The sequence below is a fragment of the Anabrus simplex genome, chromosome 1 (genome assembly GCF_040414725.1).
Source record: "Anabrus simplex isolate iqAnaSimp1 chromosome 1, ASM4041472v1, whole genome shotgun sequence".
NCBI lineage: Eukaryota > Metazoa > Arthropoda > Insecta > Orthoptera > Tettigoniidae > Anabrus > Anabrus simplex.
The window spans coordinates 947822386-947849627 of record NC_090265.1 but is presented as its reverse complement, the minus strand read 5'-3'; positions in this window follow the sequence as shown (position 1 = coordinate 947849627).

The following is a 27242-nucleotide window of genomic DNA, read 5'->3' as shown; positions in this document are numbered from 1 at the left end:
ATAAGATAAAGCTAAGACTGGGAAGGTAGTGGTCGTAGCCCTGGTCCAGACCTGCTATTTGGCTGGAGTGAATATGGGAAACGATGCGAAATCGTTCTTCAGCTGTCGACGATGGGGTATGCACACGCCATCTACTGAATGCAATATCATATAGCCACTCATTTTCTTCTCTTTCTTTAGTGGATAAATAAGTTCGAGGAGAGAACAATGCAGTCCGAAGAGTAGAGAGCCACCTCGGTTAAATAATAATGCTGCCTGTTCAAGTACAGCTGGCTCCCCTGTCTAGGGGTAGCGAGTCTGTCTCTTTCCGGAAGGCCCATGATTTGATTCCCGACCAGATCAAAGATTTCTATCTGAATCGGAGGGCTGGTGCGAGGTGAGAACAGCGCCGAGGAGCTACCTAACGGTCACTCGAAAACCGTGTACCAGCCTTCCCTGGAGGCCAACCGCCATTATTATTATTATTATTATTATTATTATTATTATTATTATTATTATTATTATTATTATTATTATTATTATTATTAATCCTAAGTAAGGAATGTACAGTAACTTCCAAATTATGTGTAATGTATCTGTTTATACATAAATACTTCGTCATTTGTAAAAATAAAGATTTCGTCCGCCTATCGTTCCTCGTTGGTCAAAATGAAAGTGACTTCGTCTAGTGCCTCCTCATTTAAGCTGTAGGCATATCTTGGAGTAGCATTTTTAGAGGAAAGATTGCTTGCTTTAAAACCCTGGCTAAAAATAGGTTTACATACAGGGTGTATCCGTGATGATGTTACAAACTTTCAGGGATGATGGACGACGGCAAATGGATCAATTTGAGAAAAGGAACCGAATTCTGTAAACGTTCGAGACACAGGTTATACTCCGTTTACCTGCACAAGTTTCACAAGCTGCTGCATTTACAACGGATGTTCGAAATGACGTCGCCCTGCGTCAATGTAGGCATGACATTGTCGCATGAAGTTTCGTCGTACCCGTTCAAATATCACATCAGTACAGTTTGTAGGTCATCCACACTGGAGTCGTTGAGTTATTATCATAGTCTCTTCTGCTCGTCGGGATTGTACTCTTAGCACATGTAGTGTACAGTACAGTCGGAGGTATCAGACCATTTTTTGTTTTAACTTTTGACTTCCGGCCGCAGTGGTGTAGTGGATACGCCGTTAGTCTACTAATCACAAGGTAACGGGTTCAAACCCGACTGAGGTTGGTGACTTTTAAGGGTATTTAAAGGTGACAACGCCATGTCATTGGCTTCCGTCACGTTAAAGAACTACTGTGGGACGAAATTCTGACACCCCGGCATCTGTTAAGAACGGACGGATGTTAAACAACTTGGATTAATAATAACTTTTGACTCGAACTCTGTCCGAACTATGGTTCCTTATCTCAAATTGATCCATTTGTCATCCTCCATCATCCCTGAAAGTTTGTAACGCCATCATGGATACACCTTGTATATCAAAAAGATAATACTGTAGAACACCCAATCTATGCAATTATGATGATTGTACAAATCCCATAAAGAAATAACAGCAAAATATTCAGCTTGGTAATAGGAAAATGTACGAAAATTGTAAACAAAACTTGCTTATTTCACAAGTTATCATAGAAGTTTGATTCAAACTTGATAGTAGGAAATGTCTGAACAGTCAATCCCGTGCCTTTGTAAAACTGCGCAATTACCTACGAAATATTTAGTGGTGTGTAAGTACTTACGTAATGACAAAGTAATCTTGTAGTTTTGGATGGCTTTTGATATCGTAATCTTAGACACGGAGCATCCAATTTTTCGGAGGGAAATGATCATACATGATTTCGCCCTGAACAAGAGTTCTCTCTACTCAACGATAGTGATCATTATTATACTATTACGTCATTAAAACACATTTACGCATACAGATAAATATTGTGATATAACAACTGTATATATACAATAAATGCATTTGTAGATTGAAGCCATAATGAACATCAGTTTTCTTCTCTTCATTTCATATGCATGCATTCTTCGAGCGAATTCTCATTATCGAAATGCATGGGAAATTTTGTACAGTATAGCCTACTCATTCGGTAGTTATAATCTATAATGATTGTTTTACACCCCATTGAAAAATATGGTTATTAAAATGAAAATGAACTTTGATTATAAATATCTATAGCCCTGGCTGAATTCATACAATAGGAATTCATGGTGCAGGTAATTCAATTTAATTATAATATACTGATGGTTCGTGCTGTGAGTTACTGGAGTCACGTCCTAGTTAGTGAATCATAGCCAACGGCTGAATGTCCTAGTAAGTGGTCCTGCGAATCGGAATGCCAATTACCATGGAATAAGAGTGGGTATCTCGGACATACTCAGTCATGGCCCTCCTTTTTCCTACGCCGCTAGCACTATTCAATCCACCGGTGTTCCCTAGACGAGAGATTCTAACTGGGACTGTGTAGAAGTAGGATAATCGTAGTTCAAATAATTTTTACCGAGCCAGCTCAGAACATTTTAAACAAGTTTCGGACCTATGGGAGTAACGAAGTCCCTTTTCCATTTGGCAGGAAATTAGACACGGAATTGAAGCCATAATAAATATCAGTTTTCTTCTCTTCATCGAATTCGACGGAGAGCTATCGACATTTTTTTTTCTTTTTGCTATTTGTTCGGGGCGTTGATCCATGTGAATCTTTTGCCCCTACTGGCACCATATTGTATGAACCTGCGTGTAATTGGAATGGCGGTAGTGTGCAATGTTGTGTGTGAGGAAAGAAAGATTAAGGATGTCACAAACATCCAGTCCTCAGGCCAGGGATATCAATCATTACAATTTTAAAAACCTGACCCTGCCGGGAATCGAACCCGGGGCCGCCGGGTGACAGGCGGATGCGTTGCCTCCTACACCGCGGGGGAGCCTTATGGTAGAAAGGAAGTAGAACTAGCTGAGTAATCAAAGAGGATGCGTCTGGATGTGTTACGAGTTAATGATCAGATAAGGGGAGATAACAAAGAAGAGACAGCAGATTATAAAGTGTTCTTAAAAGGTGTTAAAAAGGGAAGTTTCTATAAGGCACGTACATCAGCTAATGATGTGGGTAGATTTAGCAGTGGGGGGAATTATGACGAGAATTATGTATTCACTATGTGAGGGTGCAGATTAAGATGAAATTTACAAGATTTATGAAGCACTGAGCGACATCGTAGTCACGGTCAACAGTACGGATAGGATAGTGTTACTAGGCGATTCGAGAGTAGGAAATATAACTGAAAGGTATGACAAGGTAACAGATAAATATGGGGAATATAAGGACGCCAAGAGTAACGGAAAGCGTTTACTGGATTTCTGCACTAGTATGGGATTTGCAGCTACGAATACATTCTACACATGGGAGGGGAGGGTCTCCAGATCCATAATAGACTATATTATAACCGACTTTGAATTCAGGAAATCTGTTAGAAACATCTGTTACGGACATTTTGATGATATAGACTAATATCTGTTCTTTAGTGAACTAAGTAGGCTACCTCTAGGCCTAGGATAGAGGAAGTGAAGTCTGTCTGCGAATGAATAAGGGTAGAAAATCTCAAGGACGAGAAAATTAGAAGTACATGGATATGATTAGTGAAAAGTTTCAAAGTAAGCAGGTTCAGAATGTATAAAGAGAATGTGTGCCATACAGGGATGTTGTACTAAAAACATCTAGGGAATGCTTAGGATCGACTGTGTTTAGTAAAGATGGGGAAAAACGAACATCTTGGTGGTCTGATGGAGTGAGAGCAGCTTGTAAACGTAAAAAGAAGGCTTATCCGAAATGGCTCCAAACAAGGACTGATGCAGACAGGGAATTGTACGTAGATGAAAGAAACAGAGCGAAACAAATAACTGTTGAATCCAAGAAGTAGTCGTGGGAAAATTTTGGTAATAACCTGGAAGGGCTAAGTCAAGCGCCAGGGAAACCTTACTGGACAGTAATAATCTTCGAAAGGGGGAGGGGGAAAGGAGATGAATAGTGTTTTGATTAAATCATTTGAACTCATAATAGACCCCCGGGGAATCACTGGACAGGTGAAAGGAATATTTTGAAAAATCTTCTCGACGTAAAAGGAAATATTTCTGGTAACTTCGCGAATAACCGAAGTCATGGGAAGGAGGCCAATGATGTTTGTGAAGTTACGCTTGACGAAGTGGAAAGGATGGTAAATGAACTCCTTTGTCATAAAGCAGCAGGAATATATGAAATTAGGCCTGAAAAGAATGACTTGATAGAGTAATAAGTTTAGGATACAATGTTAGTAAGGTACCTTCTGGTTGGACGAAACTAGCCATTGCATATCTATAAGCAAGGGAACAGGAAGAACTGCAACAACTATCGAAGTATTTTATAGATCAGTATATCAGGCACGGTGTTCACTGGCATTTTGGATGGGAGGGTGCGATGAGTGGTTGATAATAAGTTTGTGGAAACCAGTGTGATTCCAGACCACAGATGGGCTGTCAGAATTAGATTTTCAGTATGCGCCAGATAATGGAAAAATACTACGAGAGGAATAGACAGTTACGTTCATGTTTCCCCGATCTAGAGAAGGCATTTCCCTGAGTACCGAGGGAAAAGTTGTTAGCCGAATTAGTTGATAATGAGATTAATGGTCGATTATTACATACAATCAACGGCATTTATATTGACAACTGGGATTCCGTGAGAATTGATGGTAGAATGAATTCCTGATCAAGGTTCTTACTAGATAAGGATGCACTCTTTCACCATTGTTGTTCATAGTTTACATGGATAATGTTCTGATAGGGATTAAGTGGCAGGGAGGGATTCAGTTAGGCGAAACTATAGTAAGCAGTTTTGCCTATGAGGGTAGCTTTATCTTAGTGACAGATTGTGCTGAAAGCCTGCAGTTTAATATCACGGAACTTGAAAATAGGTGGAATTAGTACAATATGAAAATTAGCCTTTCGAAGATCAGTGATGTTAGTAGGCAAGAAACCTAAGATAACTGCATGTCACTTTGAAAATACAAAACTAGAACAGGTAGATAGATCATTTCAAATATTCAGGGTGTGTGTTCTCCCTGGATGGTAATATAGTAAATGAGACTGAATCAGAGTGCAGCAAAGCTAACACTGTGAACTCACTTGCAATCAGCAGTACTCCGTGAGAAAGAAGTCAGTTTACAGACGAAACTATCTTTACACCCGTCTGTATTCAGATCAAATTTTCTTTACGGGAGTGAAAGCTGAATGGACTCACGATATCTTATTCATAAGTTTGAGGAAACAGACATGGAAGTAGCGAGAGTGATCGCTGTTACAAAGTGGCTGGTACAATGGCGTGAGGTTACTCGGGTAAACGATAATTTATGTATGAACTTGATTGATGAAGCTGTAGGCATAAACCAGCTTCGGTGGTGGGGTCATGTATGGTGAATGGAGGAGGATAGGTTGCTTAGGGGAATGATGGTCTCGGTCATGGAGGGTAAGAGAAGTAGAGGTAGACCAAGACGATGATGGTTAGACTTTCTGATGATCTAAGAATAAGAGGTACGGAAGTTAATTGAGACCACAGAGCCAGTTACAAATAGAGGATTGTGGAGGTGTTTAATAAGTTCACAGAGGCTTGCAGACTGCACGCTGAAAGGCTTAAGGGTCTATAATGAAGATGAAAGTATATGAATGTACGTGTGTATAATGTATTGTATAAAAATAACTTGATAAGCAGTTTTAGTTTTGCATTTCAGAACTAGTAAAAAGTAAATTCGTGTCCTCGCTCCGAGGTGGTGTAGCTCTTTTCAGGTACACCCCCCATTGAGGTCAGCTGCATGTGCCATTTTAACCACATACCAGCCCTCCTGCCATTCTTAAATTTCTGGCAGTATCTGGAATCGAACCCGGGCCTCCGAGGACGGCAGCTAATAGCACTAACCGTTACTCTACGGAGGCGGACATCTGAGAAGTGTTAGTTAAGAATATTTCAAGACTTCACTGCAACTATAACTAAAAGTTGTTTTCCTCTTAGACCGACTGTGTATTAAACGTGCTTTGAAAATAAATACTCCAGTTACCAACAGATTTTCCAGACTATGCATTATACACAGGAAAGAAGTATAAAACCGAATGGAAGGTCCGTCCTCAGCATATAAATGCCTGCCTGGAACACACTCATTAGGACTGCTAATGATTACGTACTTACAACCGGGGACCCCGCGGCGGAGACTACAGATTGCTTGAATACACTTAGCATCCTGAATCTTGATACTGTACCATATTAAATCAGAAAACCAATCTTCCTGATACAAGAGAAATGCCCAGTGAAATCCGTGAAGGAGAATTTAAGTGGTGTAAATTACTTCAAAAATGACAGGGAGTACATCTGTTTTTAAGGAATATACACCCGCCAACAATATTGGGTAGGTTACCGTAAAGGTTTGCATGTGGAGAATAGCGCGAGGCAATGAAAATGACTGTTTCCTCAGTTAGAAGTATCCCAGTTAGATCCCAAGGAGGCAACCTCTATGGTAGAGAAAATGAAACACTGGATCACGTCTTGGGAAACTGCCCTCATGGTGACACATTGAGAAACGCCCTCATATAAAATAACATAATTGCCGAAAAGCTTCGTAGAAGAATCGACATGATAGCCTTTAAACACGACAGTAAGAAACATTATATAACAGATTCCATAGTCAGAACGTAGCGTTACACCGGACAGCCTGAGGAGGTTAACTTTGAAGACAACAGGAACATCTGCACACCTATAATCGAATTCTACAGCAGGAAGTGCCCTTTAGAAGAGATGGAAGTAAAAGATTTAATGTTATGGATACGTGGCACAATAAGGAGATGTTTGGAAGCCGAATCTCTTCCAGAAATTAATAAAAGTCCAAAATCCATCTTTTGATAGTCGCCACTTTACGGGGATCTTTCTTTTTTCTAGTAGATTCAACATGGTACTACCACATCGAAGGTTTACGGCGATACAAGGATGGGAAGGAATTAGGATTGGGAAGATAGCAACTATGGCCTTAATTAAGGTACAACACCAGCATTTGCCTTGTGTGAAAATGGGAAACCAGCGAAAACCATCTTTAGAGCTACCGACGGTGGTAGTCGAACACATCATCTCCCGAATGAAAACTCACAACTACACGACCCTAACCGCATCGCCAGCGCGCTCGGTACAGGGATCGTTATCTCTTTTAAAACTACACCCATAATCTTATATGTTTATATTCTCTTTATATTCCCATTAATATCCTAATACCGAATGTACCGTTCTTTCTTTATATATATCCTATGTTTTGATGCTGTAGACTATATATTGTGTTATTAGTCTTTGAACTTTTTAGAGTTATCAGATGATGTGTTTGATATTATGTGTTGAAATTTAATTTTGTTACCGTTTTGTAATGTAGTTAAACTTTGTCCTTGTGGTACTCCAAAATATGTGAAAATTCGCTTAGTTTCTCATGGTAAAGGTATATTTCTTGTTTTTCTTCCATAAGGAAAATAAAGGGGATTGATTTTGGGCATTTCTAGTCCTCGAATGTACCACGTACATTTGTATCTACCTCGTATGTAAAATATTCGGAACACAAATCTATTCTGATTTTGCCGTATTAACTTATTAACCGTAGGTACAGTATCAGACCTTTCACATTTTGCTTTAACGTGTAGTTATCAATGACAGGATAAAGGGTTACTTGCTTGCATACTTTATAGTTTATTAACAACAATCCAATAAAGTCAGTAAGTCAAAACAAATGCTTTCTTTTATTATATTTTGTGTGACAGAATAAACCAATACCACTCTTACTCCTTTGAGGATTATTTCAAGCTTTGTTCGTGTCATTCATTAATATCTAGGTATATAGACTTTACTGGCGAGTGTAACCATTGTTTTCTGAATGTACCATTATTGACTATTGTGGGCTTTTATATGTCCGAAGAGACCAAGTTTAGAACCACAAATTCTGCCGCAGTTTTAGCGCATCATATCTGCCAAAGCTTCTTCTTGTTGTAGAGCAGGATTTGCTACGATTTAGTGGTTCTTTCCTACAACCTCTTTCATCGAACCCGTACCTTCGTCACAGACGTTTAATCTCGTGTGGACCCTAGTGCATAGTGCATCACATCGGCCGATCAAGCACTGCATCCTCCGAGTTTCCGATATTGGTTTGATATATTTTCATATTAGACTTTTGAATGTACTTATTTTTTCTGTTCTTCCCACTTCATTATATGAGATTGGCTCATATTAGTTGTACTTCTTTTGGTGGATTACTCATGTTAATGTCAGTTGTGGTGTTTGATAAATTGGAATAAGATAGACAGAGCAGTAGTCGTGGCTGTTAGAATAGCCTAGTATCATCGCAGAATATTTCTGAGACAGCTTGGGAATTATTTTCCAAGGATAACTGACGTGAATTTCGAACCCACTTGATTACAGAGCTTGCGACGCTCTCCAGCACGTGTAAGTCGCTGGCCTAATTAGTCTGTTATTTCAAAGTACTGTATGTTAATTCCTCCCTACGACGCTTTCCATTTAGTAGGTTGCACTGTCATCTCCTGTGGAGTTACATTAATGAAATTTCCATATATATACTTGATGATGTAACCTGGAATTGCCTACCAACAGTAATGACCTGGTTGGAGAATTCCGTGATTTAGGCCATTATCATCGAATGAACCCTCACTTCGTTCGTGGAAGATTAAAGCAATAGAAAGTTGTACGGATGAACGTTGAGTTATCTTGAGTCGCCTGCTGAGATGACTGATTATATATCATTGTGAGTTACATTTTCTCGTCTCAAAGTAAATGAGCATGCCTTAGCATGACGAGGAGGAGGATGTAATAAGTTACGACACAAGTCTTATTATAAATGACTCACTCCGTTGTGAATGCAGTTGATTACAGAAGTTTATTTCTCTTTTTAAGAGTTTGCGAGGAACTTATGAAAACCCGTAGTGTTGAAAGGACTATTATGGATGGAATTTATCAAACATTCTACCTTTCTGCTCGTTAGGGAAGGATTTCTTTCGTTCTGTCCAAAGTTTAAGTATTTGCACTATTGAGAGGAAGAAACTTGCTGTTATAATTGCCTCACCTAAAACATTATAAGTTCGCCGTCCTTTCTTATAGCAGTTGTTATCTCGCAAGTGTCTTCGCGCAGCATCTGAGTTGCGACGTATTAAAATTAGAGCAACGCGGTGCAAGGCTCCCCACCCCCCGACATAGCGGGACTGATTTACGTGCAGGGATCAGTCTTAAATTGAAATGAGAGAAGAAACCAAGCAAGCAGATGGGGAAATGTAATTATACTTTACTATCGCTACTTCTCTTCTTCACTAAGACGAAATAACATTCATATTGTCCACGAGGTCGAAGCTGCCATTTCCTTCAAATTATTGGGCGCCTGGAGTGAAATTCCATTGCGAAGATTGCTGTAAGTAGAAGAATAACATAATTACTTGGATAAGCCAGCAAAGGGAACAAGACACGCTTACAGAGGAAAGTTAATTTCTGTCTGCAGGATTATTTTGACGTGTAAACGGGCAATGAATGAAATGGTAGCAGACTCCACCGTCCGGACAGAGGACAAAGATTATGTTCCGGTCTTCCAAAATATTTTCATCACCCAAGGTCCATAGATAGTGGTTATAGTGCATGTTACCTTCATAAGTCTTATCTTTAGCTTTAACAATATGAAACTGACTGGGGTGTGAGTGATGTAATACACTATCCTTGTGTCGATAGACTTATTAGCACGTAAAAAAACTCCTTGGCCACAAAATTCCGGCACCTTGTCTCCGAAAACCGCGGAAGTAGTGAGACGTAATACCAATAGCATTATTACTGCAATTTATCAAGTCAATTAAAATTGATTTCCTATCAGTGACTGGATCTATTAGCTTTCTCTGTTCATCAGTGGCAGTGTGTCAGCCTCCTGATCCCCAGATAGCGGATTCAAACGCGGCAGAGGTGGTCGGATTTTTGAAGGGCGGAGAAAAGTGCCTTCAACCCTCTGTGGCGTACGATGTCTGCAATAAAAGATGTCTGTTGACACCTTTGGTGATTACCCAACAAAATAAATTAAAACAGCTATAGATCACCGAAGAGAGATCCGGTTTACTCTGCCATTTGGTAGAATGAAACGGGGCGTGGAAACTGACGTGCTGGCAGCCTAAATGACGTCAAATTAAAATGCCTGTATACGGTAGCTGAGGCCATTTATTATTATTATTATTATTATTATTATTATTATTATTATTATTATTATTATTATTATTATTATTATTATTATTATTATTATTATTGGACCCAATGTTCCGTATGACTTTATTGTCTACTGCATCGTACATTCACCTCCCATAGTGCTCCTTTCAGCAGCCCTTACCGCAGAGAAACTAGAAGAAATACTGCATATGGAGCGGCCGTCCACATTGAACAGTACTGTAAACGTAACTCGTGTCCTCGCCCCAAGGGGGTGCAGCTCTTTCAGGCACACCCCCAATGGAAGTGAGCTGCATGTAGTATCATTTTAATCACATACCATCCCTCCTGTCATTTCCTAAATTTCTGGTGGTACAGGGAATCGAACCCGGAAATCCGAGGATGGCAGCTAATAGTGTTAACCGTTATTCTATGGAGGCGGGCAAGGGACAGTAAAAAAGCCAAGATTCATCGAACCTGTTACTATTTATTGATTGTTTTAATGTATTCGTAACATTTAAGAATCAGGAATTTAATTGCTACCTGAAAAACTAAAAACCAACTGCGCGGTGCAGTTAGTTGCTCATCTCTAGCGAAGGCTTCTGGTTTTGGGAGTAGCAGCTAGTTGTTTCATATTAGGGGCTTGGTATCATTGTCCATCTATACAGAGAGAGAGAGTGTTAGTTTTCTAATAAACCCTTTTGTTATTAACAATAATAATGTTATTGGCTTAACGTCCCATTGACTACTTTTACGGTTTTCTGACGCCGAGGTGCCAGAATTTAGTCCCGCAGGAGTTCTTTTACGTGCCAATGAATCTTTTGTTATTATTCTTGTTGTTAACTTTCTTGTAATGAGTATAATTATTTTGGTCTAGGTTTGAGAAAGGTGCCGCAGAAATTGAAATAAAACAGATCCAGGGATACATGGCCTGGAGCGCTTCTGCTTACGCTTCAGTTTCATTAACGTTACACCCTCATTATTTAAGTGTTGTGAACCTTTCCTCCTTTTAACGGTCTGAGGATAAAATAACCATGTTTCCATTATGCCGTTTACAACCATCAGCACCACTCCGTAGACTTGAAGATATGAAGTAATGTAAAAACAACAAACTGACTATTAATCTTAAATAAGAACAAACCACTACTTATTAAGAAAATCTGCTGTAAATGAAGCGTGGTCATAATGGGGAATGCTATTCCCTGGATGAAGAAAGATATAGTGGATTCGAACCCTACTGTCGGCCGTCGGGAAATTTGTTTTCCGTGGTTTCCGTTTTTACACCAGGCTGTACCTTAATGAATTCCGCGGCCGCTTCCTCCCCACTCCTAGCCCTCTCCTATCCCATCGTCGCCATGCGACGTAAATAAAGTAAAAAAAAAAGTGAACTATGCTCTAAAAAGGAGATACTGTAATAGTCTTTTGATAATATCCACCGATGAGGAGGTGCTAATGCTCTTATGTTTCGGCTTTGGACGGTCCATTCTTTACCCATTTACACATCTGCAGCCCAGTGCTTGTGAAATCTCTCGGGGGACAACTGTTTTCACTAACACGATAATCAGCTAATGTTGGACGTGTGTGCTGTGTTGCCTATGTCATAGTCCGATTTTCATTTCAGAGAATTATTTGCGATGTGTAGTTTTGAGTTCAAATCACAGTAGCAGTGCCGAGGATTTACGAATAAGCTCCTGCCCTGCGGTCGCTGCAGGGATTTAGATACGGAGGACGCTTCGTTCATTAACACCTCTGCCTCTCTGCGTATTGGCTAGCAATCGTTTACTACACTGTGACTAAGACGTTCACCTTCCGATGAAAGGAACATTTCACAGATCTGGATTGTGTGTCTAGAGCAAACAGCCGTATATTACAAATAACTACAAGATTATCGGTCTAATTCGATGCGGATTCTGTAATCAGCTCGGAGGCTGGTTGAATCATCATATACCGCTACTGGAGGTTTTTATGGTTAAAGGGAACCCGCAAAAAACAAAGGCGATGCTATCATGAAGCGTGCTTGGCAAAATCAGCAGTGAGGTAGTTGATGAGATGTAGTCATTAAGATCGAAGTTCAGATATTTCAATCCCAGTACAGACTGCGTAGTGTATTAGGTTAGGCAATCACCTTCTAAGCACAAGGTTGAAACTTCTGCTCGTCGTGGTGCACTAGATTTTAGAATCTCCAAACAATATGACCTGAAAATTTTGTCTTGTCTGCCTGAGTATCCTATTCCTCATTTCGAAAAAGAGGCCTTTAGAAACAACTGTTACATAGGCGCTGAATTCTTTTATCTGTATTCTTAGTTGTCAGTTAGGTTTTGTTATAGTAACTGATTAATGTAAGTTCAAATCGCAGTTAGTTACAGTCAAAGAGATATTTGATCTACTAATTAATAATAATAAGGTATTTTTATAGTTTTCGGAGACACTTCTAATAAACTTTAAAATAAATAATTTAAATGAATTTCAATTAAAGTTTTTGATCTGGGATAGGATAATATAGGCTACAAGAATTGTAATGTTGGTCAGATCATTCCATGGGCATAGGATACTAAGTATATTTTATCATAGATCTGTATAGCAGAATAGTGTATTCGTCTGACGGAAAAATGTACATTTTTGGTTCCTAATCAGGTTTTACAGTCAAAAGGATTATTTTGAACTGAAAAGATGACTGCAAAGTATTTACAATCTCTTCGCTTTGCCTCTTTTAAAAGAGCAGTTACTAATTCCGTTGAATATAACATTTTCTTAATCGAGCATAAATTGTATCAAGTGGTCGTATTCTGTTGCCCATATCACGCCGCAGGATGCCTGTTTTGAGTGCGAGGAGTCATTTAGGGGACTTCGACATCACGATCAACAACTGTAGGTTACTTACTAGCTATAATGTGTTCGTTTTTATTTTTGCACTGGTTTATCTGCTTAATTTATTGTGCCTAGAATATCTAAGGGAGATTCTAGCGATCTTAAAACTATACCGCACTATACTTGCTAGTGAAATGCATTTGGAAACTGTTTCACTATTAGCGACGACGAAATTCAAATATGTGACACGCTGCTCGGAAAGGGAACCAAAATCGGCAATGGAATCGGATTTTTCATTTTAGATATCTTTGCGGTTCTAAAATTGTCATTTAAAAGAAGAGTTAAGGCTTCTGGGTGCAATACTTCAGAAGATATTCATTATTGTCTGTTGCTGTTAAGAAAACTGTATTTTGAGAAAACGCAGTTACAGCTTTCATTAATTTTCTTTGGGCCGATGACCTAGATGTTAGGCCCCTTTAAACAACAAGCATCATCACTTAATTTCTTACCAGTTGTACGAAGTTTTCATAACATCGAGTGGCGAAGACTGCAACTGCTGCGTAACTTTGTTCGTTTGTTTGTATATTTGTTTATTTGTTTGTTAAGAAGGAACATAGCAATTTTTACACTACAGGCACTTTTTGTTCAGCTCTGCAGTAAAATTTCCATTGTCTTCTTTAATTGATCCCAGGCATTTTCGACAGTGTTCATGTTCGGGTAACATAGAGGCCACTTTAGTCGAGCGATATCGTGATCACGAAGAAAGTTGTGAACGAGAACCGCACAATGGATGCGCGCATTATCGTCCATTAGGATAAGACAAAATGCTGGCAATACGATGTCACTATGGGTATCGTCCCTGTATCGTACAGCCTGCATGACTAGATGTGGCGTACGGTGGCCCTACATAATGCCACCCCAGAACGTCAGACTGTTTATGGACGTCACGTCTAACAAGACAGTCTGAAAGATCTACGCCAAATCACCATCGAGGAGTGGGACAATTTGGATCGACGTTGATGATAGCGGAGAGTATGCCAAGACGAATTCAGGCATTAAACGTACTGGTATGTGCTTTATTTGGTCATTCAAAGTGAGAAAGTAAGTTCCATTGTTGTAGAGGCTCTCCTTTGTTGTTTTGTTAGGCAATAAATAGCACTGACATTGTTTTCTGTATGTCTTTTTTTCATTTTTGATGTGTATAATAATAATAATAATAATAATAATAATAATAATAATAATAATAATAATAATAATAATAAATCATTTTTGTTTAACGTCCCTCAAATGTAGGCCTGTAGAGTGCAAAAGACGAGATCTGTAAGTTTGCCCTGAGAAGTAGTTCTTTAACACAGGTCTCTGGCATTTAAGTACACATAAATTTTCAATCGACCTGTAATGAGCAACACGATGGTTAAAAATCTCAATGCCTCTGATGTTACCTTAGTACCAGCACTAGGAAGAGTCGTTCAACTTCATTCGCTCGTGATTATCTCCATACTTAACATGTCGTGAATTGTAGAGGTTACATAATATTCACGCAGCTCGGAGAATTTGGAGAGGTACCGGGCTCTTAAGTCCAGTGCAAAACGAGCGGTAGCAACTGCAAAAGCAGCACATTACGAAGCCGTGTGTGACGAGCTGAATAAGCCTGGTAGCACGAATATAATCTACAAACTTTCCCGCGCTCGCGATTGCGCCACACAAGATCTAGGTCATGTTACCAACATCAAAGACAGAAATGGACTCCTCCTACAAAAGATACCTGACATACTACGTCGCTAGGAGGAGTATTTTGAGAATATATGCAACAAGGAGTTCCCTCATCTACCTCTACCTACAGCTGATCCCATTCACGGCCCAGTGCCCACTATCACTAAGGAAGAAGTGTGCACTGCCATAAACAAAACGAAGTCTGGGAAAGCGCCGGGTGCAGATGATATCCCAGCCGAAGTATGGAATATTCAGGAGGAACAATGTGTAGTATTGACTTATTGACTTCTTCAACAATAGTATTATGGAGGACACAGTACCAGAGGTCTGGAAGACCAGTATCACAATTCCAATTTAGAAAGGAAAAGGAGATTACAGAATTGCTCAAATTATAGCCCAATCCGCCTCTTATGCCATACTATGAAAATTTTGAACGTATTCTTGATGCGAGATTACGAAACATCATCACTGTTTCATCTAATCAGTGTGGCTTTGTTAACAACAGCGGAACAACAGTCGCCATCCATGTACTGTGTCTGTTGATGGAAAGACACCACGAGAAGTGGAAGACAGTTCACTTGGCCTTTCTTGATTTGGAAAAGGCGGTCGCAGGATCTCATTTGGCTGGCAATGAGACTACACAGTGAACCTGAAGCCTATGTCAACTGGGTGAAACTTCTGTACCAAAAGACAAGTTCAGTACGGTGTGAAGCAGGAATGTCCGATAACTTCCAAATCAGTGTTGGTGTCCATCAAGGATCAGCCTTGTCCCCATTGCTCTTCATGCACTGCATGAGTGCCATCACAAATGACATTCAGACGAGACATCCATGGACATTATTATTTGCGGACGATGCCATGTTAGCTAAAGAGACACATGAGGACCTCGAACAGCAAGTACGAGAGTGGAAGATGCGTCTTGAAGAATTTGGGATGAAATTTCATCTGAAAAAGGCGAAGTACCTGGAATGCGGTGACCAAACTGATGGCACGATCACTGTGGGTGGGGTTCAGCTTAATTAAATGACCCAGTTCAAATACCTTGGGTCATGCATCACCTCAAACTGCAGTACGATTCGTAATGTCAAGACAAGAGTCAGCGCCGCATGGATGAAATGGCGCCAATTACTGGAGTCCTGTGTGATAAGAAAATTCCGTTGCATCAGAAATCTAAAATCTACCGCACTTAGACTGGTGGCCCTTTATGGATTTGAATGCTAGCCTACAACATCGAAACACGAACAGGCACTCCATGCATTGGTGCGGTGGTCCAATGGCTTGACTCGGCTAGACCATATCTGGAACGATGCTGTGCGGAAGATTGAAGATTGTCCCAGTCACAGATAAAGTGCGTGAATCACGTCTGCGATAGTACGGGCATGTACACTGTAGCAGTGAAACCTCAGTTGCAAAGACTGCCCTTCAACTGAACGTGGAGGGTTGCTGACCTCGAGGGCGACCTCGAACACTCTAGCTGGATAGGGTGAGAGATGACATGCGGCACACCAAACTCAGCCCTCGGGACGCTATGGATCGATTGAAGTGGGGGAAACAATGCAAGAAGGCAGACCCGACATAAATGGGAAAATGCAAAGAAGATGACATAATATTCATAATTAGTGATGTTTAGAAAACAAGCTGTGAGAACCGGGAACAAATTTCTTGGAAAATCTGAATAATACTGATAAGAAATATTTATCATACATGGACATTGTATTTGAAAAGAATTGATGCTTAGTTTAGTGATATTTTTCTGTAGTCTGTACTGGCAGGATACTCCGTTGTTCGTTTTACCATTGCAAAGGAGAATTATCTTGAACTTCTACTGGCACTCGGAGCCAGCAGACCCGTTACATATCTCGTTATTTGAGAAGTGCCTCAAATGAAACCAAACATTTGCTTTTATAGATAAGCGAATTCTGAGCGAGCTCGTTGATTTCAGCTACATGCAGATGTTAACAATAAGCATCAACCTGTTGATCCAAACTCTCCTCTCGCCGCGCATCATTAAGATCCGCACCAGCACAACTTTCTCGAAAGTACTTCAGACGGTCTGGAAGATCGAGCGTCAAGTGTGTGTACAGATGATCGAAAAAAAAACCACGAGCTGAAGCCTTAGTTATCCCTTTATAAGGAGGTGGGAATTATTTTCCCACCTCGGCTTTTTGTCATTTCTGGGCGCTGGGAGTTTATATCCCATGTATTGATGTGCGCTGCACTCTTGGAAATATCTGTGGAACTATTCTGATCTCCTTGGAATCTTTAGCTTCTTTGGAAAAAAATTGAAGAGCGATATTGTGCCAGCGCAACGCCTGTTGTGAACAAGATCTATCAAGTGAAAATAGGGTAAGAAAACATCATTTTATAAGTCTATATAGGATTTACATGGATTTTCTTGATTTATTGTGTATTTTTCTCATTTGTTCTGAGATTATTTACTTCCTATTATCAACTGAAAAGTTCTGAGATATAAATTTCTTTCACATTGCATGTGGAAAATATGCTTCCCATAGCCCACATAGGTGTCCGAAATATTTTTGCTAAATTATTACAGCTTTCTAATGCTGACATTTTGTGTGAGTTTCACCAGGTCTTGTTAAGATTTTGTGATATAAGAGGTTTTATTGAAATTTCAATAGGCCTATGTTGTTATTTCAGGCAATGACTAGAAATAAGCTGTCTGGTGAGGAAACTGTAGCTCTTTTCTATTCACTACCAGACAATGCCGCTGATTCCCACGAAGAAGGAGATGATGATGATAATCACGAAAACCTGTTAGATGATACCATGTGTACTACTAGTAGTACTCCAGAGTCTGATACCAACCAGCCTTCTACAAGTGGCCCACCACCACCACCTGTTCCTGATACAACACACGGTACAAGAAAGCAGTCCCTAATGAAAATGTCAAGCTTTGGTAAGCATGCTAGGAACACTGCAGCTGCACTTGACGTTGACTACAGCACACAATCCTAATGAAGCTGTGCAAGCGAGTCGAACACAGCATGATGGGAGTAAATTACTATTAGGGACTACACCAGATATATGCGAGGGGTAGATCCTTTCGATCAGTAAAGAAAATCACACTCTGTGTCAAGGAGATCCCGAAAGTGGTAGTTCCGGCTCTTTTATTTCCTATTAGATGCTGCCCTTGTGAATGCATTTATTCTGTATTCTTTGTATTTTTATGGCTCAACAAACACAACGAATCATCTTGAATTTCAGATAACTGTGGGGCGCCATCTGATAGGGAGTTTAACCTCCAGAAAAAGGAAAGGCCCAGAGTGTTCTATTTATCTAAAGAAGAATAATAAGATGGCAAACCTCTAGCTGTTCCAGACGAAGTTCGATTTTCTAATGTAGGTTGCCACTTACCTGAAGGTTTGCCTTCTTTTCACAGGTACACGTGTGCTCTACTGAAAAAAAAATGACAGGAGAACTAAAGTCTATTACAGCAGGTACACTGTGCCTCTCTGTGCTGCCCTCTGTTTCCCTAAGTTCCATAGAAAAGTGAACTAACTGAACTGCAATTGTGTCCGTAGGTGGGCCATGGGAAATATATTCCCACTTCTGAATGGCAGACATCAGGCAGTGGGAAGTATATTCCCATCTTATTACTGACCTCCTGAGCACTGGATTGTTTTTTATTCTGTCAAATTGAATTGTTTAGCACTTATAGAGCCTGCAAATAAAGTTAGTTTGAAAGGAAAGTGTTTTATTGAGTATTGGCTTATAACGGGGTTCTTATGTCCTGCTCAGTTGGTTACTGGTTCTTTTACAGAATATGTTCTATATTTTTCATTAACAAGCATCCCGTGTGGATGGTTGACGCAGACGAAGAAAACCCCCACGGTATCCCCTGCCTGTCGTAAGAGGCGACTAAAAGGGGCGACCAAGGAAGATGGACTTCGAACCGTGAGATTACTTGTGATTAGTACCATTACGTGAGGAACACCATGGGTCCACATAATGCCGTGCGGTTGAAGACGCGCGGCTGTGAGCTTGCATCCGGGAGATAGTGGGTTCGAATGCCACTGTCGGCAGCCCTGAATATGGTTTTCCGTAGTTTTCTATTTTCACACCAGGCAAATGCTGGGGCTGTGCCTTAATTAAGGCCACGGCCACTTCATTCCAACTCCTAGGCCTTTCCTATCCCATCGTCGCCGTAAGACCTATCTGTGTCGGTGCGACATAAAGCCCTTAGAAAAGAAAGAAAATTCGTTCCTAATATTTTTACTTCCTGACAGGGAATCGAACCCATGTCCTTTCGGGTGAACCGAACATGCTTTTACCACATCGGTTAGGCAGCCCCTTCGAGTACAGCCTATAAACAGGAACAGATTAGAATTGTGGACTCGTAGCAAGATGAACTCGATTCCTCCCGTTTTACTTGCCAGACACGTTTCTTCATGGTTGTTTAGGAACAACTGCATTAAAGCAAAGCAGTTCTTTAAAGATACTTCTGACTTTCATTCATAACACAGAAATGTTCTATAATTATTTGAGGATTTCTTTCTGACCATTGGTTATAGGTTGAATTGATTACATCTCCATTGCTGTAGTTTATTTTGCATGCCAAACACCAGATTTGTTGTCTGTTCCATTTAGGAAGTGTTCGTAAAACCTATCTGAGAATCTAATTTACAGTACGTCTTCGAAAATTGTAATTCACCACTCAACCGCTCTCACCGTTTGAGCAATGGCAGAGGGTCTGTTTATTGTTAAGCAGTAGCCTAAGGCTAATCATGTGGTTTCAAATGAACGAGCGAGTTGGCCATGTGGTTTGGATCGCGTAGCTCTGAGCTTTTATTCGGAAAATGTTGGGGTCGAATCCCGCTGTCAGCAGCCGTGAAGATGGTTTTCTGTAGTTTCCTACTTTCACACCAGGCATATTCTGGGACTGTAATTAAGGCCACGGCCGCTACCTTCCATGTCATAGCCTTTTCCCATCCTTCCGTCCTCGAAAACCTTTGTTGTTAGTGCGACGTTAAACCATTAATAAAATAAATAAATAATAAAAATTAAATAGCTTAAATCCGATAACATAATTAGTGAAGCGGATCGAACTTCGTCATGAATAGAATGTAGAAAGGAACGCACAGTCGTCGTGGAGTTTAGAGGAAAATTTCCAAGTAATTTTCGAAGGCAAGAAATAGACCGCAATGTGCCCACCATAACCATAAACAGTTTTTACGGTGGTACATGCTTGCCCCTTCGTGTGTGTGTGGAGGGGGGATTAAGGACTGTACAAGGCTTTAAGGCTCTCCGCGAGCCGATAGTAAGAGAACTCCAATACGGCCGCGGATTAAAAACACCGCAATTAGCGGAGTCTACCAACGCGAAGAGGGCAGCGTGGTTTGAAATGTACCAGTACACTGCCTCTTCGGCCAATAATAGTCTTGTTTGCAAATAGTTGAGGGATTTATTATCATTACCATTTATCATGACGCATACGAAATCCAGTTCTTCTTTTTCTTCGAAGTGTGCTTCTGTATAGGAGCCGCTTCTCTTCTTTCGCATGACAAAGTTGTTGTCACACTGAGCTTATTTTTGCTTGTATGATGTCGTGGCTGCGTAACACGCCTTCCCCTTAATTTTTGTAGGCATACGCAACCCAACCAACTCGTATATCATAAGAGGACGCAAAAGTTCGGTACCTGGTCCGATATTGTCATAGTACAAGTATACCGTTGAGTTCATGCTCTTAAATACAGGTGAAATCGTTAACGCCAATGTTATTTCAATGACGTAAACTACAGTATCCTGAATGTTTAAAACGATAACAGTTGTGTGATTAAGACCACCGTACATTTCGACAGGAAGTGTCTATTAGGACTACGAACAAATTCATACGTGTCAGTCATTCACCATGGCTCTCCATAGCTAAGGTGGCTAAATCACGCATCGCTGCTGTTGTTGAGCCAAGCTACCGGGAAAGAGGCTCGGTTTCCAAGCTGGTTCAGTTTATTTTTCGCTTTATGCCATTTAAAGTGGATGTGATACCGCCACATACCTACTTATCCAACGAGTCTATTTTTATTTGGTTCTGAAACGGACCGTTTTTATTGGGTGTCACTTGGTCAGATTGAACTGCGACATGATGGTATACTCATAGAAAACAGAGTACCCTGCATAATGAACGCAGCAAGTGCTCGAGATGTTGACTACAGATTTCATCACGACGTTGTAAAGACATTCTTGCTTATTGTAACATGTGAGGTGTAACAGCTTGTATGCCTCGGTGATCAGCTGCCGAAGGTGAAGATGTTTTTCAGACGCCTGTGCATACACTACCTGCTTTAAGTGACCCTACAGGAAGAAGTCAAGTGGCATAACGTCGGGTGATGTGATGGGCCAGGGAATGGATCCTCGCCTTCCTGTTCATTTATTAGGATATAAAGCGTGAACATGCTTTCTGACGACTGTAAATCCGTGACGTGGTGCCCCGTCCTGTTAAAACCACATTCGAAATCGGTCGAATAGTAGTACATTCTGCAGAAACTGTGGGAGTTGAAGATAGCGTGCTTCCATCAGATGGCCGTCGAAGAAATATGGTCCGATTATGTAGTCGCCCAAAATTCTAAACAAGACATATTTACATCCCACTGCACTTGAAAAGCGTCCTGTTTTACCCAATGCGGATTCTCCGCGCTCCAATAGTGCATAATGTGCCGATTCACAGTGAAAACCTGATTCATCTGAAAACTCTTGACAGAAAGGCTGCATCATTGGTCACGCTGCATAATTCCTATTGACAAAATGTTACGTCAGCATTGAAATCACGTCCGTGGAGATGTTGGTGTAACTTCATATGATACGTGTGAAATGTTTTGATATGCAATATTCACTAACAGACGACTGGCTGATGTTAGTCTGTCGTGCAAGGATTATTCTAGATAGTGTCCGAAACAGCCTCTTTGTATGGAGCAAACGTTATAGGACCGTCTCTAACAGGAGTTACCTTTCCAAGTGTCCCAGTTGACCGCTATCGTCGTTCAAGTTTTTGGAATGTATTTGTAGTCGGTAGTCTTCTGTCAGGAAACCGCTCGTGATACAGGAGTTATGACTCGAATGCGGCCTCCCTTGTTTCTCCATAGCAACATAACAAGGTACTCGTCTGTGGAATACATCGCGAGTGAATGGATAAGTGTTGTGATGTGACCTGGTAGGTGTGGATAAATATTGTATCCCCGTTACAATAGGTCACAATTTGCCTTTCAGGCAAAATACATACAGTCATAGTAAGAAGTATTCGAACGCTTAATACTGAAACAAAAATACTTCATTTAGTACACTTAATGTAATGTACGTTGTATGACATAAATAGGTTAGCTTTCTGTACACTATGTAAAGATATATACATCATAAAACATCAAATTGATAGAAGTATCTAGTTCAGACCACAGTTTTGCATCACTGATTCTAGAATTTTTCTTAACTTTCCTGAGTATTAGTCTTTCAGTTCGATCGTCTACTTTGCATGGACGTCCACATCTACGTGCATTTTTGAAAGATTTTCTCTCACCATACATGTCAGTAATTCCCTGGATTGTAAATCTTGGTCTCTTCACAAGTTTCGATATTTCCGAGAGCGGTTTACAGGAATTACGAGCCCGGATTATAATTCTTCTCTCTTCTGTTGTTTCTTTCATTTTGCGGCCCATCTTACTGATTGACTGTATCAATGGTTGTTTAGAACGACTGAAGCACAGCTGACTTGGTGCAAGACGTGACATTTGCTGCTTACCTGCATTGCAAGGAACGTCATCAAGGACTTTGATGTTAAGATAAACCGTCTGTACGAATACTTTTTATGCATCTATATTTCGAACTCATTGTATGATACGTTTGTTAAAACAACCATTTCTAAAGTATTATTGTTATTTCCGGTACGTATTCATATTCATGTTTCGTGAAATGCCGAAGTATAGAAAAGTAGTGAAATTTCTAACGGCCTATGGACAATGTGTCAACTACAAACGACAGTGTTTAAGGTGTACGTATACTTTTCCCATGACTGTTCGAACCACTACACTACCGATACTGAGGTATCACAGGCGACCGGCACGTTACTGACTCAGCCACAAAGACAACATAGAAGATACTTGCTAGAAGCGGAGTACTAAACTAAGGCCCTTTTACCTTGAAATTTAATATCCGTGCCAGAGTTTTCAGTTATGTTTTACGGCGTTCATTTAACGTTTTACCATTACAGATCACGTGGCATAAACTATTAATTCGACCTATTACGGGTACATGCGTTATTTCAGGAAGCAGTAAATCGCATGTTAGTACAATAGTTCGTTCGACTGGGCGGGAAAATTGTGCATAGTTGTTTTTCCTTTGTTAGTTTCATGGCTCATTTACATTGCTGGTACACAGGCAGGCTGCAGATCATTATCGACGTTAAGGACAAATTTAATATTGGTTTCACAAATCTGAGGGCACACGTTCGTATTATGTAGTATTCATCACTGTATGTCCACCTCTATTGCTGACTCTGAATTGCCTTAGCCGTAATCAAATTATCATTCGAATGGTTCAAGTAGGAAAGTGTAAACTGCCTTGGACGAACCGAGCACATCGCATAGTGCCATCACTGTCACACGCGAACCTAATTAGGTTGATTTCCACACTAACTCACTTCATTTCTATCTGTCATCTGCTCACTTCATTGATGACCGAGTTTACTAGCATTAATTGCACTCATTGTGTAGAACCGTGCGATCATTTAGCAGCACGGAACACATTTATAGGTCTCTAATATATTTAATAGAAGGTGATGTAGAATGTTTTCAGTTTGTGCATATTAAACATGAATACTTGTTATTACGTACATATGAAATACCATTAATTTAACCCATACAGCACGAGGAATACACGCCCATATGAATATGTTTGTTTACCGGGGAAATTTCTGCACAGAGTAATAAAAGTTACCTTGATCATGTTTGAAACACGTTAGTTCTGCGTGGTTCTCATAGTATTAACAATGAGTTGTTTCATTTCAGAATTTACATTAAGTTTCGTAATTTGACGTTTTGTACCGTAACTATGAAGCCGTAGTTCTATCAGTTGTCGAACTACGTTTGCTAATCATAACTTATGCAGTGTATTGTTCACTGTCATGGAATGTAATTCACTATCGTTTCTGATGCTGCAGAGAATCCATTGAAGGCCATGGGATGCTTAAAGAAGAACAGGCTGTTCCAGGAGACATCCTACAATTTATATTTTACCAGACGAGATGCTGACCTGTATTAAACATCGGTACATGCATGATCTTTCGTCAGCCATCGAGATATCGCTACTTTTGTTCCTCAGCAATTGCTGCAGTTTGAGCAGCTGGGGATATCGATCGACAAAGAATGTGTGCGCCGTTTCTGCTGCTTAATATTATATTCGCTTCGCACTCTATTCAACTGGACGTAAGGACTATCTACAAATCTTATACATGATAAAATCCCTTGTACTTTATAGCCATGTTTGATATCCTGAGAGTTACGAGTTGGTGATCAATAGGACGTAGCATGGAGCATTCGGAAAGAGAAAAACAAAAGAGCAAGCATCTAGATTTACGTGACTGTTGATATTGTGATTTTAATTACGGGACCTCAGGTTTTTACATGGCGCCTGAACCGTAGGGAAGTGATACTTCATTCCCAAAATTACACGTTCATTGAGTGGGATTCGAACTGTGGCCATCTTGGTGACAAGTTAGCGACGATATTATTTTGGTTTCACGCCTCATTTGAGAAAGCGGATTGTTAATGCAAGTATCGTGTTGTAAATCGATCACAGAACCGATCTATTTTGATTTTCTGTTTTCCTTTTACCATTAATGAAATAACTTTTAGGTTTGCAGTGAGTTTGCATTCGGGAGATAGTGGGTTTGAATCCCACAGTCGGCAGCCCTGAATATGGTTTTCCGTGGTTCCCCATTTTCACACCAACTATATCTTAATTAAGGCTACGGCCGTTTCCTTCCCACTCCTATCTCTTTCGTATTCCATCCTCGTTTCCTTAGTACGCCTGTTCAGTGATGCCTAGGCCATCTATGACAGTTAATGGCGGAGCTGTTGAGGATCCAACCAGGATGAAGGTTTTCGACATTCCTCGGCCAGCGTGAGATTTTATGGCGGGAATGACTTCTAACGTACCTGTAAGAACTCAGGACGGTATTGCAGTAAGTTGACATACCTTAGGGGTGGGGTGAGGAGGGTTTGAAATGTAAAAGTAATAAATAAACGACCAATGTTAGTGTCAAATCCATAGTTTTTCAGGTCGTTGAGATCAATAGAGCCTCTCCGAATGCCGTTTTAAGTCCGAGTTCAGCCTCCGTCGGCATGGGAGTTTAGAAAAGGTAAAAAAAAAAAAAAAAAACAGAAAAAACAACGAATGTCCAAAATGGCCGAGATTATGTATGTATGTATGTGTGTATGTTCCAGCATAGCTCTCAACCAAACTTGATACAGATGACTTACTATCTGGAAGAACATACAGTGAAGGTAACTTGTCGAAAATGACCGATATTAGTGTCGAATCCATAGTTTACGGAGTCGTTGAGATTAATTATGACACTCCAGATGCCGTTTGAGTCCAAGTTCTGCCTCTGTTGACATGGGAGTTGAGAAGGGATGAAAAAGAAAATGTCCAAAATGACCGAAATTTGTGTTGAATCCACAGTTTTCGGAGTCGCTACGTTGTTTGGTGACAGTCTCAGTGACAGTTGGAATTGTGCAAATGATATTTATAACGCGACGTCAGTTATAACTAACTTGTATTATTTATTTTAAAGTATCGGCTACTTCACAGACAATCTGGGCTGCCAAAAGGACAAAGTTAACGCGAAACTAAATAATCTCAAACTAAAAATTTAAACACATTACAATAATTCTAAATCTACGAAAAAGAGTCCGTAAAGTATCAATGAACGATACAATAAAGAAATTGATAGAAAATTACTTCAAACAGGTGTTATGAATCCTAAAATTAAACATTCGAAAAAGTATCCGAGCAGAGCCGGGTACTGCAGCTAGTACAGCATATATTCGCGAAGCTGAAAACCGCAACTACTCAAGCTTTCCTTGGATGAAGCAGCAACAATAATGGATTCTGAAAAAATAATTCCAGACATTTATATTTGATGTGTTATGTGAATTTAATTACGTTGCGTGAGAACACTTCTTAAAAGTTACAAATTCCAACTTGCTTATTATTATTATTTTTATTTCATCTTTTATACTACAGAGCACTGACGCTAACCGCGTAGCCACTCGCTCGGTTATGAAAGTTGCCTGGATAGTATCACACCAAAGAAAATTCCCGTTCTTATACATTCGAAAGGTGCCAGATATGCGGCTCATACAACCCCTTTCCCCAGCATGGCGGTAGATATTCAGATACAATTGCACTTGCATGACAAATTCAAGCATGTTGCTTGTTTTATTTCGTTATTAGAAGTCCGCTGTTGATGCACTTATTCTCCGGTTAGTTACCAAGCGTGTTGGCATTATTCCCGGCAGGTATCATACATGTAGTCGACAAGAGAAAACTTCCGCACGATAAGGACGTGTATCATTCTATTTTTGTGATGGAAACCACCTGCCATGGTCCCGTTTCCCTTGCGGAAAGGGAAACTTGTTTCGTGAATATCATTATAGTTCCCATAATGGTATACAGCCCCTGCTGCAACCTAACTGCCTCAATCGTTACGGGGCCCGTCCGCGTCCGCAATCCAGGTTGCTTTTGAATTACAAATAACTCTCTGCTTGCCTTAGCGTATACGAAACGTAATGATCTACTCGCAACATATTGTGAGAATAGTGCACCACGTGCCGGATTGCGTACGGTGGTATGAATAATGACATTATCGCCGTGATGGGAAACTTGATAGGCACGCAGAGACAAAATAATTATTGATACTGTCTAACGCTTAAGCAGAGAAACGTATGTCTGGATGGTTCGCTTTTTGAGTCTAATATTTCGCTTTCAATCAGGTTAATAGTGGACGTGGTGATCTTTTGGGTTTGTGCCGTGAAAGAAACAAACCGCAGAGTTCGAAAGTTAATTATCAGAATAGTCATGGTCGGTCGAAGGTCACTTTTGAGGAAGCGGAACAAAATCGTCGCGAACCGTAAAGTGGTTGTCCCGTTATGGTAAGTGGAAATCTTTGCCTTCTTCTCCAGAGGCCTTCAAGGCCTGCACTGAGATGGCTTTGCTTTTTGTTCGAATTGCTCACCGGTAACACAGAGAATACAATATTGAATTTTCGGCGAAGTGTGTGAGTAATCTTGGTTGGAATATGAATCAGTTTAAAGATTTTAAGAAATTATTACCTCATTCCAACAGTCTGACTGATTGGCTGAATGGTCAGCGTGGAGGCCTTTGGTTCAGAGGGCCCCGGGTTCGATTCCCGGCAGGGTGGGCGATTATAATCGTCTTTGATTAATTCTTCTGGCCCAGAGACTGGGTGTTTGTGTTTGTCCCAACACTTTACTCTT